Genomic DNA, 19004 nt, shown 5'->3' with positions numbered 1-19004 from the left:
TTCATTTTAGGATATTGGAAAACTATTTTTAATCCATTCTGTTGGACAAATTTGTTCAAGAACTAAAAGTATTCTAAATCTGGTTTTTGGATTTTATATCGCATCCTCAAACTTCGCTGTGGATGGAAGTTAACAGCCAGAAAGCTCTGTCTAAATCATTGTTTTCTGTTGCCCTAAGCTTACTCAGTATTGGGTGCTGGCTTAGATGCCAAGCTGAACCAAGAACATCATAAGCTTCTATCTAGTCTTTGGTGTCATAAACTATAACGACTAAAACAATAGCTGTTTGATAATGGCCATCTCAGACTCTTATCCATCTCAAGCTATAAAGGGAGGCACGTTAGTATTTGTGGTCACATATTGACCAGTTGAAACTTCATAGATTGCCTTCACAATCAAGTGAACAAGTGATTTTTAGGGACAAGTCACTTGCAAAGAGCTACACAACATTGTAATTGGCAGCTCTTTGTCCAGTGTACATTCATCCTTGCTAATATTATCTTACATGTATATGAGACTTCACAATTTCAACATGCTTCTATATACATTGTCTCATTTGATCTTCATAAATTTCCATAAAATAGGTACCCTATCCATTGGAGGTCCATTCAAGGTCACCCAGGAAGTGAAGTTGGGACTGGAACTCATATGACTTAGTCATTACACTCCATTTCTATGGTGGCGAGGCTGAACTTTCCAAGTGAAATCTTTTGCTTTTGAGCTTTCAAATTAGAGAGTTCGAACTAGCAAGCAGTCTTTCCCCCTTCTATATCATATTGGGACAAAACCTTGCAATTCTTGACATTTATACAGGAGGTGTTCATCACACCATTCCATGAGGTAGGTCATACCAGGATCATGAACCTCATGGAGATCTTGCTAAATTGCCCCAAATTAATAGACACCCATGATAAAAGTAGGAGGCTTGTAAAAAATATAAACAAAGCTCCACATTTTGCTTTAGATTTAGAGAGTATCAGACAAACTTTTATTGAATTATTAGAGAAAGAAAACAAACGCATAGTTGCCATCTCAAACACCTAAGTGACATTATTTTTTAAATCAAGTGTAAAATACAAGACTTAACTCTAAGGAGGAAATAAAGTTTAAAAATTAAGTTCTCTGTAAGTTCATTCATCATCTGAAGTGATTAATAATAGGTATAATTCATGCACTCATAATTTCCTATACTGTGGATATATTATTTTTCTCTATTGTTCTATTGAAGTATAATTTACATTCAGCAAAATTCCTCCTTTTTAGTTGTTCAGTTCTAAAAATTTTGGCTAACACATACAGTTGTGTAACCACCACCCAAATCAAGATATAGAACAGTCCTGTCACCCCCCCCAAATATTATGTCATTATGTTTCATGACTTTTTACAATTACCTACAATGTATTTAAAGACCATGACATCCAGAAACATAGAAATTAAGGTATGTATGTATAAGCCAAATATGTGTATATTTAGGCATTATTTGTCTTATATTTATAGATTGGGAAATTGGGGCCCAGAGAGGTCAATAATTTCTCTAAGTGGTGAAGCTAGTGCTGAAACCATGTCTGTCAGACTCCCCAACTCTTACCACTATTCCAGGGTACACTCTGTTGAGATATGGAGATATAAAGTTAAGGAGTACCCAACTGATGTAGACAGACCAAAGAAGACCCTCTGTCAGGAAAGTGGGACCTGCTGAGGTGGTCTCCAGCTCACTGGTTATAAAGAAATAGGTTGTTCTTCTTTTTCTTTGATAACACAAACCCACCTTCTTCAGTCATTTTTTACTTAGCCTAGTATGAGACTTTTCTCCCTGTATGAATTCTGCTCTGATTTTATAATAGAAATCTGTAAGAGAACAGAATTTACAGACTGTGCTGTACTTGAACAAATGGTTAATTCCACAATTTTATGATTCTAGCTACAACTTGACCATAAAGTATGAGATGCCTAATTTTATCAATGGGCAAGCTATCCTGGACTGAAACCCCGCAGAGGAAGAAGAGATGATTAATCGGACAAGTAAAAATCTGCTGTTTATAGTATCATCCAACGGTGTATAGAGCAAGAATCATTATATTTTGACATGTGGGGAACACTCATCTTGACTGAGTGTTAGTCAGTAAAAATTCCCATTTAAAGGATTGCTGCTGTGGGGTCTGCTCTTGTTTCCTGAAACTGCAGAGACACGCTGAGAATTCAGAGAAAAGCATACTGCACAATACCTGATAAAGTGCTATAAAGTACTAAAGAGGCACAGTCCCTTGTCGATTAAAAATGCAGTAAATTTTTCTGAAAATTAGATTTTATACTGTGTTTTTTTTTCCTTCTTGGAACCATAGATTACTTAAATATTGCCATTAGAGCCAAGATAGAGTGATATGATAAAAATAATGAAATGAAAGATTATAGTTGTTCACTGGATATCAGAAGAAAAAGATTGGGAGAATTATAATAAAAATAAAACTCAAAGGAATTCAAACTCATTCCATTTGCAATTAAAGCACACATCTAAGTCATAAGGTTAGGCAGCCTTGGAAGAGGAGCTGTGCTAATTTATAGGTATTTAATTAACTCCACAGGGTAGAGTCCCTGTTGTTAATTTGTGAGTATAATATTTATATTGATAATTATGAAACTAATTTAAAATACTAAAAAAGACCTAAGTGAATACAGTAAAACTTATTCTCTCTCAAATTCCAGGTATTCCATCTCAGATTATGAAAATTGACCCAATATTTAGCAATATCTTTATTCAAAACTTCAGTTTTTAGTGGGACAAAGATGAAGGGGGAGAAAAGGAAAATGTAGCAAGATTCCTTCTTTTTGTTCTTCGGATGGAGGAATATAAAGAGTGTCCTGTTTGGACCTAAATGTGAGATCTGAAACCATAAATATCCTAGAAGAGAGCATAGGCAGTAATTTTTCTGATATGGCCATAGCAACATTTTTCTGCATATGTCTCCTAAGGCAAGGGAAACAAACGCAAAAATAAATCATTGGGACTACATCAAAATGAAAAGCTTCTGCACAGCAGAAGAAACAATCAACAAAACTAACAGCCTAAGAAATGGGAGAAGAGGTTTGCAAATGACATATCTGATAGAGGGTTAGTATCCAAAATATATAAAGAACTTATAAAACTCAACACCCCAAAAAACAATCCAATTTAAAAATGGGCAGAAGACATGAATAGACATTTCTCCAAGGAAGAAATCCAGATGGCCAACAGAAACATGAAAAGATGCTTAACATCACTCATCATCAGGGAAATACAAACCAAAACCACAATGAGATATCACCTCACACCTGTCAGAATGGCTAAAATTAACAAGATAGGAAACAATAAATGTTGGCAAGGATGCAGTTAAAGGGGAACCCTCTTACCGTATTGGTGCAGCCACTCTGGAAAACAGTATGGAGTTTCCTCAAAAAATTAAAAATGGAATTACCATATGATCCATTTATTCTACTACTGGGTATTTACCCAAAGGATACGAAAACACTAATTTGAAGGGATACATGCACCCCTATGTTTATTACAGCATTATTTACAATAGCCAAATTATGGAAGCAACCCAAGTATCTATCAATAGATAAATGGATAAAGAAGAAATGATATATATATATGCAATGGAATATTATTCAGCCATAAAAAAGAATAAAATCTTGCTATTTGCAACAATATGGATGGAACCAGAGAGTATAATGCTAAGTGAAGTAAGTCAGTCAGAGAAAGACAAATACCATATGATTTCACTCATATGTGGAATTTAAGAAACAAAACAAAACAAAAAGATGCTAACCAAAAAACTGACTCTTAACTTTAGAGAGCAAACTGATGGTTACCAGAGGGAAGGTTGGTGGGGGGATGGGTGAATTAGGTAAAAGGGATTAAGAATACACTTATCATGATGAGCTCCTAGTAATGTAAAGAGTTGTTGAATCACTATATTGTACACCTGAAATTAATACAACACTGTATGTTAACTATATTGGAATAAAAACAATAAATAAGTAAATAAATAAATAGATAGTGTCCTGTTTGCTTTTTACCGCCTTGGCTGAAAGTAACATAAGGCCAACAGGAAATGCAGTTTCCTTTATTTTTTTTTTTAAAGATTTTATTTATTTATTTGAGAGAGAGAGAGCATGAAAGGGGGGAGAGTTGGAGGGAGAAGCAGACTCCCTGCCGAGCAGGGAGCCTGATGCGGGACTCGATTCAGGGACTCCAGGATCATGACCTGAGCCGAAGGCAGTCGCTTAACCAACTGAGCCACCCAGGCGCCCTGCAGTTTCCTTTAAAAGACACCCTGACAAACCAGTCAACTCCTCAGTTAGTATTTATTCAATGTAATTTTTTTTTACTTCTCTGGTATTTCCCCCACTCCCTCTAAGGCACTTTTCCCCCCAAAGCCATCTAATGACTGTTTTCTCCTTTGTGTTTAGGAACTGACTCTATTTTAGAGTTTGTTGGAGGATCAGCCAACAGGGCTTTAGAACCCAAGGGACTGTGGACATGTCCATGCTCTCCCAACAGTGGGAACAACATTGTTAAGTAGAGAAGCAGAATTCTCCTGAAAAAAAATTCATTCCTCTTAGAGGAAGTAACGGCAATGTTAAAAGAGGTATTAATTGACAATATTTACTGAGCATGGAACGGACAGTATTTACACAATTATCTCTAAGCTTCATCCTGCCTGTCTTTGGAGAGGAGTGTAAAGTGTTATTTTATAAATTGTCTATTCTATAAATTAGGGGCGCCTGGGCATCTCAGTTGGTTAAGCATCTGCCTTCGGCACAGGTCATGATCCCAGGGTCCTGGGATCGAGCCCGCGTTGGGGGTGGAGGGGGTCCCTGTTGAGCGGGGAGCCTGCTTCTCCCTCTCCCTCTGCCCCTCCCCTCCACTTGTGTTCTCTCTTGCTCACTCTGCTCTCTCTCTCAAATGAATAAATAAAATCTTTAAAAAAATAAAAATAAATAAATAAATTATCTTGAGTTAAAACTCTGATTGATTCCAAAAACATTAAAGAAATTGTTACTAGAGTAAATATATTCTTAAAAGAATAAGACTTTATTCATTACTCAGAATGGTATCCTTAGAATCCAACACTAAATCTCTTGCAGTTAGCATCTTTAAATCTCCCTCTCTTCTTCCATCTTCCCATCTCCTTCTTGGATTCTGACCCTTCTGCCTTGGGCCTCCCTCTCCTAAGGACACTTATAATTCTACTGGGCCTACCCTGATAATTAGGATAATCTCCCCATCTCAAGATCCCTGACATGTTTACATCTGCAAAGTTCCTTTTGCCGTGTGAGATAATGTATACACAGGTTTCAGGGATTAGGATGTGGATAACTCTGGGGGAGTCATTATTCTGTCTACCACATATGCCAGTTGCTAAGCTGTTGTTCCTTGGTGACAGATCCTGTTTTCTATATCTCTGATTGGAGATAACGGGACTCTGCAAACTGTATTTCTGCTTTGGTAGCTGGTTCTCTCTTAGGTTCTGCCCATAGGGGGCATTAAAGGATACTGGAAGACAGGAAGAAGAAGGGAGTTAGTTCTGTTCAGCTTGATGCTCTTATTGGCATTGCCTCAGAAATGGTCCTCCCAGGCAGCAGCAGATGGTTGTAGATCCCAGCTTCTCCCCACATTCTCAGAATGGCCACACTTCCAGAATCAGCCTCGTTACCCTTGGACTACGCACACAAGCTGGACAACGGACCTCTTCAGAAGTTTGAGTCTCCACTCATCAGAGACACTGCTCCAAGCATCTGGCTTCTAAAAACCTCAAATTATTTTCTTTCTTTCTCCGACCATAAAGATGACAGCAGCTTTTTGCAATAATTACTGCAGTGTGCATTTTTAGGTTTCTCAGTTCTCCAGCATCTGTTTATTTCCCTACATTAAAATGTCTTAGTTGAAGTACCTAGTATACTTTTGTTTTCCTGTTACATTTACATTATGATCAGTTTTTAAGCTCCCCCCAACAAATGGGTACAAAACTAAAGAATAATAGCCTTAGAAGAAAGGGCTAGAAAGAACTGAGAGGGAAGAGAAATGATCTCAAACCTGTCTGATGCAGTTGTTTTGCAAGAAAGATTATGGTGTAGAAATAAAAGTCTATCTTCCCAACAAAATCGTTTCACAGGATTATAAGGTCAAATTTTTTTTCTGAATGTGAAGTAACAAAAATTCCAAAGACATTTACTTTTTTTTTTAACAGAAAAATCATTTAAAAGAATATGACACAGGATTACTAGAAAATCTTAATCCAGTTTAAAGTTAAAACTCTGCAAGAAACTGATTTATTTTGGCCAGACTTAATACTTAGACGCAATTTTTTTAAAGTAGGCTCCATGGCCAGTGTGGAGCCCAACACGGGGCTTGAACTCACAACCCTGAGATCAAGACCAGGACTGAGATCAAGAGTCCTACACTTAACTGACTGAGCCACCTAGGCGCTCCAACACTTATGTAATTTTTGATACCAGTAGTTTAATAGTCTTCTCAGTGAAGATCTTAATGAAATTTCACACACATGTGTATGTGTGCCCGTGTGTGTGTGTGAAAGAGATTTATGTTGTATAGCCTTACAATCTTTAACTAAGCTGCCAAAAGAAAGTATGTGTTTGAATTTCTACATGTATGCTGTAGTGCAACTACACTCACAATTTATGACCTCGTTACATGTTTGAACATCCTTTGGATTATACTCTTGCCAGAGATAAAAGAACTCAACATAAAATAATAATGTTTCAATCATGGAAATGTGATCTTAATCATGTTTAAATCTGCTTTTTATACTCTGACATTAATTAGCAACCCAGAAGCCCTTCTAAACCTCCACACCCAATCTTTGAAGAGGTTATTCATCAGATAGGAATGATGTTTGTCTAGGAGTGCACTTCTCTTAATGGACTTAATATCATTATTTCTAAAATGTCCAGATCCTCATTCCCCCACCCCCCATCTCCCCCAGCTCCTACTGAAGTTCAATGGCCTACATAGGTCTTTAGGGTCATTGAGACACTGAGAGGAGGTGATGTGATATAAATCTACCAGAAGTCAAAACAATCAAGTACTTGTGTATTAAAAAGATGACACGTTGGGGGCCTGGTGGGAGAAGTTGGGTACATAGAGCAAGTCACACTGAAGGTTACCAGGTATCTGAAGTTGAGTGACATGAACAATAGAGTTTAAAGGGAAAAAATAATTTACAAAAGGAAAAACTGAAGTGAGGTGTGCGTGTGTGTGTGTGTGCGTGTGTGTGTGTGCGTGTGTGTCTAGACTAGAACATGGATAATATTCTTGTGTTCCAGTCTGAGGTCTAGTGCTAGTAGTAAGGAACCCAGGGGATGTAATGGATGCTCAGGTGTAGATTCTTTCCCACTGTTTACTATTTGCTTCCCTGAGTTTTTGCCCATCCTTCTGCTGCACCCTTCTCCTCCAAGCACAGAGCTCAGGGTTATCACAGAGCTTTACCCATATCCTAAGATAGGCTTGTTTATTGAGAACTTAATGAGCTCTTAAGATGAGATTAGTTATGTCATTATCTAATAAGCTGACCTATCATAGAAATAACTTTAACAGTCTGAATTATTGTGCAATATAAGAGGTTCATGGTGCATGCTAGTTAGAAAAGAGAGAAGAGGTTCTATGGGAAAATATTAATTTTGATTTGAAAATATAGAGGTAGGGACAAAAGCAAAGAAAAGCAAAACCCACCTATAAATTAATTTAAAGTTTATAAAACCAGATTTCATGATTCAAATTCATGGGCAAATGTTTAACTGGCAACCTTAGTGTTACACCCAGACTGCTATATACCCTCCTCCTTAATATCACAGGACAGTGAGCATGGGAAAAGCCAAATTATTAGGAAAACATATAGTAAGGGGTATAAAAACACTATGGTGGTAGAGAGAAGGTTTGAGGATACTTAGCACATCAGCAAAGGGAACATGCGGTATGGCTACCGTGAGCTACATTACAAATCAGTTTGAGTGCCTTATACATTTAATCATTAGGACCTTTGCATGTCTCTGATGACTCAACTGAAAATTTAAGCCTGGGGAGAGGACCTTGGGCACTAATGAGTTAATGCATCCTGATCCCCATGTGAGGTACTAACAGAATCATATACATGCTGTGTCGTTTATCCTAGTGCCTCCAGTACGTACTAAGGACTCAGTAATGATACCTAATGTTATTAGTTGTGCCTGCCTTCTTCCCTGGTAGTGATGTTCAGATAATATATGGTAGAGAGTCTGGATCACTGAATGAAATATGGCCAATTATTTTTTCTTTTAATTATTATGTCAGATGAAGTTATATTTTCTGACACTGTTTAAAAAATATTTTAAATTATTTTTAAAGTGTTATTTTCTAGCCTGGCATATGTCCCTGGGGAATTACACAAAATTTACCACTTGGGTCTAATTTGTATCGAAATGATATATGCTGCCAAAATATCTAAATGGAATGAGAAATTCAAGCCTTCCTGATATAAGCAAAACATCTGAATAATTGAATGAATCACCCCATTTTCATCTGGGTGTTTTGTTAGAGGGTAGCTTTAGGCATAACTACACAATAGAAAGTGAAATGAAGAACAAGCTAATTAGTGTTGTCAAATAAACAAGTGTGTGGAGGTGCCAAACTTGGTATCTTGATCCAAATTAATCAGCCACATTTTCTACAGTAATTGTATTAACTGAATAATTTCCCAATTTCAATTTTTCTTTTTGTTGTAAAGAATGGTCAAATAATTTGTTCATGTACTTCTCACCATCATTCTGTTTCACCTTTGACCATGCTTTACATCCAGCTTTTGTTTTTGTTCCTCTTCTTGGCTTCTTCTACTCTGATTCCATTCTGCCTTCTGTTTTCCCCATATCCTAAGATAGGCTGCCCGTTGCTTGCAGTATAGACTATACAGATGGTCTATAGTTCAATCTTTTCCTCTGCCCGTTGCTTGCAGTATAGACTATACAGATGGTCTATAGTTCAATCTTTTCCTCTGCCCGTTGCTTGCAGTATAGACTATACAGATGGTCTATAGTTCAATCTTAAAATCATTAATACTGATCAGTGACAGACAGATACTCAAAATTATCCTTTGTTAGTCTGAAACCATTATTACTAATTAGCTGATCTGCCAATATTTGCTTCACATGAAATCCATTTGCATAATTTCTAAATTTTTTATAATATATTTTATTGTTCCTTTAACTATTAAGTTCAACTAACGTCCTACCATTAAAGCACATCATTAAATACATTGCGTGTGGAAATGAGCTTACTTCACGTAGCCTTATTATTGTTTCCAACAGCTATTTTGTATAGTCTATTTTAAAGTAATTTTTAACGAGGTGAAGGCTTCCTAATCCCCTTTAGGGCCATTGTAATGAACCAAAGTCAATTCAAACCCATTCTTTTCAAACGTTGGATTTTTCCATATCCTGTGTCTTTTCGGTATAAGCCAAGAGTCACATCTCAGCTTTTTCAGTGCTTGTGAAAGAAAATAATAGTGGCATGAATAATCATAATAGATGTATTCTTTTTCAGTCTCACTAATCAAAGTTAATAATGAGCTATAATGAGTAATATCTTTGTGGAAAATTATACCAACAATTGTCACATATGAAAAATTCAAGTTTTACAATTACACAAAGTATATGATAATGCTGGGTTATAATTTTCTTACTATAAATTATTTTAAGTAGAAAATAACTTCCCTGTTATTAGCCAGTGCGTACTGGGACATTCTTCTGTTGCTTAACCGCCTGCAGGTGGCCACATTACTCAACCATGACTTTCAGTATTGCATTTTTGAATTTCCATGCAAAATCCAGATTAGTCTTGTGACTCTTTGGGTCAGCAAACCAGCATGATTCACTTTGAGAAATGTGCCACTTTGCAGTGCCCTGACCACATGAGTTTTCTGCCAATTTCATTAAAATCTAGAGGTTGCATGCCTACCAATTTTTCTGTTTCTGGAAGGTAGCTCCATAACTGCCTTATCCCACCGTGATGTGGGAAGGGGGTGGGGAGGTCTCCTCTTGGATTATATTTTCTCAGCTCCTCTTCTCTTCCAGGTGCTTTACAAAGTAGAATCCCTCAGCCGGGGAAGTAAGCATCTAGGCATTTGCTGTCTCCTTTTGGACCTTTTTGTCGGTTGCGATGTGATTTATTATGGACTTGGCATTCATCTCTTCTGGGTCCACAGCTGTCTTTGCTGGGCCAGGAAAGCTGCTCTTTAGCTACCTTGTATTAATGATAATTTGTTCTTATTTGATGTAGTATAAATTTCATAACCATAACAATTTTCTGCAGTGTGTATAAAGGCAAGTTTGTTTACAAGCTCTTTATATAAGCTTTTAAAGATACTTTGATTCCCAGTATAGCCATTCAGCACTTGGTACAAATATTTAGATCATTATTAGATAGAATGCATTCCTCTCTCTTAGAAATGTGATTTCTCTTTAACTGTGAAAGGGTCTTTATATGTATCTTTAGAAATATCTGCAAATGTATTCTTTTTTTTTTAAAGATTTTATTTATTTATTTGAGAGAGAGAGAGTGAGAGACAGAGAGCATGAGAAGGAGGAGAGTCAGAGGGAGAAGCAGACTCCCTGCCAAACAGGGAGCCCAATGCGGGACTCGATCCCGGGACTCCAGGATCATGACCTGAGCCGAAGGCAGTCGCCCAACCAACTGAGCCACCCAGGTGCCCCTGCAAATGTATTCTTAATATGTTTGTCAAATGTTATTTTCAAGCTATATGCAGTTATTAAGTAAAATTGTATTATTGCCTATATGAGAAAGTAAAAAATATTATATCTTATATACATGTGATACATAATAAAATAACTTCGTAGTCATGTGGATGACTTGGTGTGTAGCGAACAAAATGAGGCCTAAACCTTAGGTTTTTTTTTTTTTATTAAAAACTCAATACCCAAAACACAAATAATCCAATTTAAAAATGTGCAGAAGACATGAATAGACATTTTTCAAAAAGAAGACATACAGGTGAACAACAGACCCATGAAAAGATGCTCAACATCACTCATCATCAGGGAAATACACATCACAACTACAATGAGATATCGCCTCACACTAGGCAGAATGGCTAAAATTAACAGCACAAGAAACAACAGGTGTCGGCCAGGATAAAGAGAAAGGAAACCCTCTTACATTGTTGATGGGAATGCAAGCTGGTGCAGCCACTCTGGAAAATAGTATGGAGACTCCTCAAAAACTTAAAAATAGAATTACCCTACAATCCAGCAATTGTACTACTAGTCATTTACACAAAGAATATGAAAATATTAATTCAAAGGGATACATGATATTTATAGCATCATTGTCTACAATAGCCAAATTATGGAAATAGCCCAAGAGGATGTGGTGTGTGTGTGTGTGCGTGTGTGTGTATGTATGTATGTGTGTGTGTGTGTGTATATATATATATATATATATATATATATAATGGAATATTACCCAGCCATAAAAAAGAATGAAATCTTGCCATTTGTAATGACATGGATGGAGCTAGAATGTATTATGCTAATTGAAATAAGTCAGTCAGAGAAAGAAAGACAAATACCATATGATTTAACTCACGTGTGGAATTTAAGAAACAAAACAAAAGATCATAGGCGAAGAAAAAAGAGAAGCAAACCAAGAAATCGACTCTAAACTATACAGAACAAACTGATGGTTACCAGAGAGGAGGTGGGTGGGAAAATGGGTTTAACAGGTGATGGGGATTAAGGAGTACACTTGCTGCGATGAGTACCTGGTGTTGTATGGACGTATTGAATTACTACATTGTACACCTGAAATTAATATTACACTGTGTTAACTAACTAGAATGTCAATAAAAAGTTTTTAAAAAGAAATGTATGCATTTTCTTTTGCTTTTTTTAAGAAAACAGACTTATAGAAACATACAAAATGGTAAAAAAAAAATACACAAACTTCAATCATTTTAAAAGAGAAAGGTTTTTGATTATAAAGAATAAATGCAGGGCGCCTGATAGCTCAGTTGGTTAAGTGACTGCCTTCGGCTCAGGTCATGATCCTGGAGTCCCAGGATCGAGTCCCGCATCGGGCTCCCTGCTCAGCAGGGAGTCTGCTTCTCCCTCTGACCCTCCCCCCTCTCATGTGCTCTCTCTCTCTCATTCTCTCTCTCAAATAAATAAAATCTTTAAAAAATTATAAAGAATAAATGCAGTGATTATGAAACACACATATTCAGGGAAATTAGTTATCTTTTTAATGGTATATGCCTACAGTAATTTTAGAACCAGAGGATGTGATTACTTTGAATTTATGGTAGTCTATGTAAAGTTTTAAGTTCACATTTTACAATTTTCCTACAAGTTGTATTTGGGGAATTCGACATCCTCAAGTTACATATGTATTATATGTATTTCTCTACATGCAACTTGAGTTAAACAAGAGGATTTAGAGCATCACATTTATATTCTATAGGTTAATAATAAATGCAGTCAGAAAAACTGTTCATTCAATCATTGGTGATTTAAAAAATATGAATTGACTGATTCCTCAACTAAATAATCAACTTAATATATCGAGTGAAATTTTTACGATAAAATGACATCAATCAGAAGCCAGTTGTGGCTGTAAACTGCATACACACACACACACACACACGTTTGGTGTTTACCACCAGAACAGTATAGCGACAGGCTTATGACAGCTGGCCATGATAAACACATGCCCAGGGCCAATTACGAGTTTGTGTTCAGGACTAGAATTGTGTACAGCTACTCTGAGTGTCTGTAGCTTATGGCTTAGATTAAAGACCTCCCCCAAGTTTATGCATTTACTAAGGCAAATGCAGGATCTGGGCATTTTATTATATCTTTACTTATTTTTATGTTTTTACTTATTTTATGTTTTATTATATCTTTACTTATAAATAATTCACATAAACTTTTTTAATGGAATAAAGAAAAAATTAAATGCTTTCTGCTTTGCTTTCCTCCATCCTACCCTCACCCTTATAATCTCTGACAAGAGTGGTGTGGCCAAATATTACAATATTAATTTTAAAAAGTCAAGGTACTATAAACGATGTGGAATTCATCTTTCCAAATAAAGGCGGTGTGGTAACATTTTTTAAAATTTTAATTCAATTAGCCAACATATATTACATCATTAGTTTCAGATGTAGAGTTCAGTTATTTATCAGTTACATATAACAACACCCAGTGCTCATTACATCCTGTAACATTTCTTTAATGCATGGTTACATTTGAGCCATTAAGTGTAAGCATGAAAAAGAGGAGCTTCAATCTTTAAATTGTTTGTTATGTAATGAATGCAAAAGGAAAAAAAAATCATGTAGGGACTAAGGGTTGCATAAAGTTGTAAAGAAAGGTTTGGTACTGAATGAAGATGATTGTCCAATCATTAAGGTAAATCTTTATTAGGTGAAGTTTTAGCCTTAAATGATGCTAGATTGGTAATTGGAAAAATGAATAAGCACAAATAGTCATTGTCTCTAATTCCTCTTTGTTTCCCAGTGTTGCGCATTGCTCAGAGCTCCCCAGACAGCCAGATACTTGGCCTCCCTCTCACACTGTGCCCGGATTTCTGACATACTCTTTCGCAGCTGATCTGCAGTTCTAGGACTAGGGCCAGACCGAGAGCTCATTACCTGACTTTTCTGAGAATCCTTCTCTCAGGTGTTAGCGGCGTCCCACAGCATTACCTGTGCCTGTCACACAGCCCTAGATATCCAGCATTGCCTTTGGGGATTGCAAATAGAGTGAGTTACCCTATAGGGGGGGTAATCTTTGCTTCTGTGTACCCGAGGAACTATTTGAGGATGGCAAGAAGCTACAAAAGGTCTCACGAGGCATATTTGTGCAAGAACCGTCATGAGCTTGCACATGCAGACATATAATTTGCTTTATTGTGTCAGGCTGTTCGTGCCGTAAAGTATAAATGAAAATCTTATTGCTGGGGAATACATATCAAAGTTGCCAATAACATCTCTTGTTGACAAAGGTCTACTAGACTAGGACTCTTAGAACTCCAGATAAATTAGATTGGGCCATGTCCTTCTGCTTAGGAGTGAGAAAGAGAGAAGTAGTCCCTGACATCCAGCTGTTGTTCTCCAGATACTATCAGCTTGGCCTTGGTGTTCCCTGTTGAATACAAACACATTCACAGAACATCAACATTAGACAAGGCCACTCTGTGACTTTGACGAATAACAAAAAAGAACATGATCCCTCTGTAATCGTGTCTGAAAATAGACAAGACATTGGTATCGTCCATGCCATAAAAATGATCCAATATCCTGCACTCTTGTGAGTGACTCCCACCTCTTTACTTCCTACAGCTTTAGTCTTAGTCTAGTCTATTCTCCTTCCAAATAAGACTTACCAAGATCCTCACTGAATTACCCTCCACACTACTTCCCAGCAGCATCCAAATCAGAGCAAACACCACTTCCTTAAATCCATCCCCCAAATCGCATAACAGAAGAGCAAATTTTATAAGTTCAAACACCCTCGTGCGGAGATGTTCCAAGGTTCCCATGATGTGTGTTTTCTCTCACAGCAAAAAGTAATAAGCCCAATTTGTATAATTTCAGGTGTGTTCCTGGCAGTCATGGGCTAGAAGATAAACTCTTACCAGATGATTACGATGGGAACTTTATAGTTGATCAAACAACTATGGTCCTTCTGATGAACAACAGTCATTGGTCATTAGGGTTTTGTTTTTTTTTTGTTATGTTAAAATACACATAAAAAATTTACCATCTGAACTATTTTTAAGTGTACAGTTCAGTGGCATTAAGTACATTTACGTTGTTGTGTAGCTATCATCACTATCTACCCATCTGCAGAACTTTTTCATGATCCTAAACTGAATCTCTGTACCCATTAAACCATAATCCTCATTCTCCCCTTCCACAGACCCTGCCTGACACCACTGTTCTGCTTTCTGTCTCTGTGTATTTTACTATGTTAAGTAGCTGGTATCAGTGGAATCACATAATAGTTATCCTTTTGTGTCTGGCCTATTTCAGTTAGCATAATGTCTTCAGTTTATCCATGATGTAGCAGAGGTCAGAATTTCTTTCCTTTTTAAAGCTGAATAATATTCCATCATACAATTATACCACATTTTGTTTATGCATTCATCCGTCAATGGGCATTCATTTGTCAATGCCTTTTGGCAATTGTGAATAATTCTGCTATGAGCACTGGTATAATTATAGTCATAATTTTTTTTAGCAAGAATGAGTAAAATAGTTTTGGGATTTTTTTTTTTTTTGATTCTGCACATGAACCTATAAGAGTCTCTTCCTTCCTTCCCAGGCCACCCTCCACCTCTAGCAACTCCCATGCCATGAGAAATCAAACATTTTGCTAGTAATGGCCCCTCAAATTCTACTAAGTTCTAAGTCTTTTGGCACTCAGTGAGATGCTAAAAGGTAGGCATGCTAAAGGAGGCTTATTTTTTTTATGGTGCTGAGTTGTATAAATTCTTTATGTATTTTGAGTATTAACCCCTTATCAGATATATCATCAGCAAATATCTTCTCCCATTTAGTGGGTTACCTTTTTGTTTTGTTGATAGTTTCCTTTGCTGTGCAAAAGCTTTTTATTTTAGCATGGTTCCAGTCAGTTTATTTTTGCTTTTGTTTCCCTTGCTTGAGGAGACATATCTACAATAATGTTGTTAAGGCCGATGTCAAAGAAATTACTGCCTATGTTTTCTTCTAGGATTTTTATGGTTTCAGGTCTTACATTTAGGTGTTTAATCCATTTTGAGTTTATTTTTGTGTATGGTGTAAGAAAGTGGTCCAGTTCATTCTTTTGCATGTAGCTGTCCAGTTTTCCCAACACCATTTATTGAAGAGACTGTCTTTTCCCTAGTTATATTCTAGCCTCCTTTGTCATAGATTAATTGACCATATAAGCATGGATTTATTTCTAGGAAGAGAGCCATGTATGTTTAAGAGTGGAAGAGGATATGAAGTAAGGAAATGTTCCAAATAATCAGTAATGTGTATAAAGTGGGCATAGTACGGTTTTAATGGAGAGCTAAAGATTACATGAATACATTTTATTAGTAGCATGAAACCATTGCAACAAGTTATTTTACTCTTTTCACTTAGGCTTAAAACCGTTTTTTAAGGTTAGCTATTATTGACACCACAATTAAAAACTACTAGTATTTTCTCATCTCTGTTGTAGAGATGAAAATGCTATTCCGCACCTTGAGTTGTCTGGATAGATTAAAAAAAAAAAAAAAGGAAATATTTTCATTCCTCCTCTTGCTATTTCCAGAAGCTATACACATGAGAAAGAATCACAAAGGAAACAGAGCTGTAGAATAACAGAGTCACAGGGGGCCCTAGAGATCAGTAACAACTTCTAGTTTAGTTTACCAGTGGTTGTGATGGTTAATTTTATGTGTCAGCTTGGTTAGACTATGATGCCCAATGGTTTAGTCAAACACTAGTCTAGATGCTGCTGTGAAGGTCTTTGTGGATATGATTAGCATACACAGTTATTTGACTTTGAGTAAAGCAGATTATTTTCTATAATGTTAGAGGACCCCATCCAGTCAGTGAAAGGTCTTAAGAACTGGGACAGGTTTCTTAAAGAATTCCTATTCAAGACTGCAACATAGAAATCCTACCTGAGTTACCAGCCTGCTGGTCTGCCTTTCAGGTTTTCTAGCTCTCACAATCACATGAGCCAATTCCTTAAATAAATCTGTCTTTTCGTCCTTCCCTCTTTTCCCCCCTCTCTCCTTTCCTCGCTCCCCGCCACATATATTTATAAATATAAATATATATGTAATATATATTTACTAATATTTTATATTTATTTATATCTTATTATATAAGTTTTATGTAAATGATAAAAATAAAAATATATTTATATTATATAAAATTATTTATATTTTATATTTATAAAATATATTATATATTTATATATAATAATATATGTATTTTATATATATATTTCTCTAGAGAACCATGACTAATACAGTGGGATAACTAAAACCCAGTGAAATTACATGATTTTCTTAATGTCATTTAGTAAGTGGTGGCAGAGCTGGTAAAAGAAAGATGGGGAAACTGGGTCATAAAATTGCCTAAAATATTGATTATAAGGCTAGGAAAGAAATTCAGAACTATCAACTTCCAGCCCTGTCTTTTCTGGTGGATTGCATGCTTAGAAATGTGAAATTTTATGCAAAACCAATATATGAAAAATTCTGAAATTTAAAGCAGATAAAACAGGAGAGGGATTGTTTGCTTCACCAAAAGATACAGTGTACAGTTCTTTTTTTATTATTTAAATTCAATTAGCCAACATATAGTACATGATCAGTCCAGATGTAGTGTTCAATGATTCATCAGTTGTGTATAACAAACACCCAGTGCTCATCACATCATGTGCCCTCCTTAATGCCCATCATCCAATTATCCCATTCCCCCAACCTCTCCTCCAGCAACCCTCAGTTTGTTTCCTATAGTTAAAGTCTCTCATGGTTTTTTTCTCTCTCTCTCTGTTGACTTCCCATTCAGTTTTCCCTCCCTTCCCCTATGATCCTCTGTGCTATTTCTTATATTCCACATATGAGTGAAACCGTATAATTGTCTTTCTCTGATTGACTTATTTCACTCAGCATAATACCCTCTAGATCCATCCACGTCGATGCAAATGGTAAGTATTCATCCTTTCTGCTGGCTGAATAATATTCTATTGTATTATTGTATAATATATCTATAGGTATCTATTGTGGTGTATATACACCACCTCTTCTTTATCCATTCATCTGTTGATGGACATCTCGGCTCTTTCCACAGTTTGACTGTTGTGGACATTGCTGCTATAAACATTAGGGTGCAGGTGTCCCTTTGGATCACTACATTTTTATCTTTGGGGTAAATACCTAGTAGTGCAATTGCTGGGTCATAGGGTAGCTCTATTTTTAACTTCTTGAGGAACCTCCATACTGTTTTCCAGAGTAGCTGCACCAGCTTGCATTCCCACCAACAGTGTAGGAGGGTTCCCCTTTCTCTGCATCCTCATACAGTTCTTTATAAAGACAACTATCTTCAACATTTAAAATGGTTTCATTAAAAAAAAAAAAAGCTTTGTAACCTTTTAGAGACACATAAGTTCAACATACTTGAACGGGGCATGTTTTTAAAGTATAATTTATTAAAAAATATTCCCAAGATCTAATAATTATTTCATTCTCCTGAAGATGAATGCTCTGTGAGGATAGAAAAGGCAATGAAGGAAATAAACATATGTTATCTTAATAAACATAAATCTCACATTTTGTATGATGCTTTGCTGAAAACAAAGCTTTTTCATATACACTCTTTCCTGGAAGCTTCACCACAAATCTCTGAGTTATTATCACCATTTTATAATGGAGATAACCAGGGCTGACAGACACTAGAAAACTTGCCCAAACTATTTAGACAGAGCAACTGATTCCCAGATCTGAGTTCTCTCCTAAAGGGCCTGCCATGATGCCGACAGAGCACCGACATTAGTCAGAAGGGTGGTATTTGTAGGTCTCTTGACCTAGAATCTTATAGTGAGCTAAATTTTCACTCTAATCAAGAGGGTTTGTGGGCTCCTACTGGGATAGCAAGAATATTAAGATTTATCTTGGGAAAAAAAAAATCCTAGGACATTTCTTTCTTATTCTGAACGATAACCCTACCTTGTTCTCTTGAAGCTATAAATTGATTCTAGGAAGCAATGGAAAATTTGATCACTAAGGGTGAGGAACGATCTCTTCTCTCCATCTTTCTCACAGTGCATCCCTTTTGGAGTAAATATTCTGTGGGCTCTGCATCCTCCTCTAATAAGCAAGCTTTAGTTGTGGTTTTTGGTGTTGTATGGTTTACTGAAGTAAAATGATCATTCCCAGGTTTTATAGCTCTCTCTCCTACCTTGTTTTCATT

This window comes from Leptonychotes weddellii, chromosome 7, assembly GCF_054177405.1.
Source record: "Leptonychotes weddellii isolate Sample4059 chromosome 7, ASM5417740v2, whole genome shotgun sequence".
Classification (NCBI taxonomy): domain Eukaryota; kingdom Metazoa; phylum Chordata; class Mammalia; order Carnivora; family Phocidae; genus Leptonychotes; species Leptonychotes weddellii.
This window is presented reverse-complemented; position numbering follows the sequence as displayed.